Source organism: Equus quagga, chromosome 2, assembly GCF_021613505.1.
Source record: "Equus quagga isolate Etosha38 chromosome 2, UCLA_HA_Equagga_1.0, whole genome shotgun sequence".
In the NCBI taxonomy this organism is placed as follows: Eukaryota; Metazoa; Chordata; class Mammalia; order Perissodactyla; family Equidae; genus Equus; species Equus quagga.
Genome location: NC_060268.1, coordinates 168,267,510 through 168,269,879, shown reverse-complemented (window position 1 = coordinate 168,269,879; position 2,370 = coordinate 168,267,510).

Below are 2,370 nucleotides of genomic sequence, written 5' to 3'. Positions count from 1 at the left end.
CAATTGATGTTAGCTCAGAACAAATCTTTCCCAGAAAAAAATTCCAAGTGAGGTCAAATGTCAAAGTTTAAAAAAAAAAAACTGTGAAGCCGTATTTGACTGTGCCTGCTTCTGTTCCTTCCTAGAGAACACTGCCCTAGGACCCAGAGAGCCATGTAACAGTAGGGAGCTATAGAGCAAGCCCAATAATTCGTCTGCATCTTGATCCCTCATTGCAGCAACTTCACAGTTCATTGCCTTAAGCCTAGATGAGCTAAGTGATCACATGTGTGGGTGACTGCAGAGACGTTTGGAAGGCCGCAGAGAACAAAACACGCTACCCCCGCACTCTAGCGAAAACTTGGAACTCCAGCTTGGTGATTTTTGTCCTTTAGCATAAGGGTTTTTGGGCACTTGCTCTATTGCAAATGCCTACAAAGGGCTAATGGTGTTTAGTTTTTACCGGTCTTGAACATCGTACTATGAGTGACTTTGTACCTGTTCCCAAGATAGTTTCGGTAAGGAATACAGGAAAAGTATAAACATGTATCACCTCATTGCCACCCCGACAATGCCTCCCTGCCTCCCCCCCAGAGCACACACAGCACATACATAATGTGAACATTCTTTGACTACTACCTGGCCTGTTAGAAGGAAAATGAATCTGAAAAGTCATTAACACCCTCTAGTGATTTTAGAATAATATGTTGGAGAGATATAATATTCTCTATATGAAGAGAATGTTTATATTTTGTAAAAGAAGACCAAAAGAGGGAACAAACAGAAAGGAATTAAATACTAATGGTAGGATTTTAGACAGAGTGGCTCCTGGATGAAAGATTTGACACGTACCTCAAGTCAATCACGGTGGGTAGCTACCTACTTCCACAAGGATATTGGACTAGCAGTAGGATTTTAGCATCTCTGACTACACAACGAGTGTATTTAAGAGTAAAATTAGAATGCAAGGTTAGGTCTGCACTGGGAAATACCTTCCCCAAACTCAAGTCTTGCAGGAATCATCAGCAACAGTCTTAACTATTTTTAATGGCTAGGAGGATGCTTAAGGAAATGTCACTCTCTAGGATTACCCCAAGTTGCCTCTGCATAAATAATAACATCATTACCGACAGATTCTTGGCTCAACCTATCTTCTTTCAAACATGCAGACTAGTCAAAATGAAATACTTATTAGAGAAAGATTGGAAAGGGTGAAACTGGAAATGATCACTCAAAATAAGAAAAAATCAACCTCATTAAAAGGGAAAAAATATGGGCATTCTGAGCTAGCCAGACACCAAAAATATGTACAAATGAACAGCAAAGCAGCAATACTGTGTTGGTAAATGCCTTTGAGGGCACAATAACTCAAGGAAAACCACGGAAGAAGCCAGTACCAACCCCTCAGCACATGCTCAGAAGGCTTGTAGATGCCCAACAGTCCTGGCGGGTTGACAATATTATATCAGGTGGGAACAGTTCCTCTGGCTTATGATCAGTGTATGCCCTAAAGCCTCAGGACTTGCTCGTGCTCATTATTTTTATTTTAACTCTGTTACTGCAAATGCTGTCCTCATTCATATGAATTCCTAATCTTTCTGAATCATGCTAAACTATCCCATGATTAAATTTCTAAAGTTCACTAAGTTAAAAAAAGATTTTTATTAGTTTAAAATTTTTCTGCTTTTTTATTGTATCAAATGCCTTAGTCCTTAATTATTAGAAAATAGAAATGTCTCCAATTATCCTTTTCCTTAACATTTATTATTTCATAGCTCTTATCAGATTTCTACTTTTTTTCCCCCAACTAAAAAGTCCTAGTCATTCACCTCTGGGTTCTATCTTGCTACACCGCTGTAATTATTTCAGCTGATGTTGTCTAAATTATTCCTTATCTGGCTCAGTCATTTTTGAGATGAAGAAGATAAAGTGGAACAGGCCATTCAAAATTAGGATGTGCACTTTATAAAAATGAACAGAAATTTATCACAATATTGTCTACAACCCTTTTCACCAGGATAGCTTCTTATTTACTTATTTGATTACCACTGCTCTTTAAAATGTATTCCTTGAACGATTTGTAATGATGCCTACGTGCTTTTCCAAGGGAGTTAGAACTAATTCAGTGCCCAGAAGCATATTATTTAAATTATTTCTTTCTGAGATGCATTAGAATCATAGAATCTCAAGGTAAATTTCCATCTGTGGTGTGTTCATCTACTTGGTTATGTAAAATGTCTAGGTGCTTCTAGATTTCCATGATTGTGGGTTTTGAATAATCCACTAGTCCTTTACCATCTGCGCCAGATAATTATGATGAGAGGGAAGCCCGTAACCTCCTCTGAGGAAAACTGTCCTTTCCATCTCCTCCACTGGTAAAGCCTACTTAGG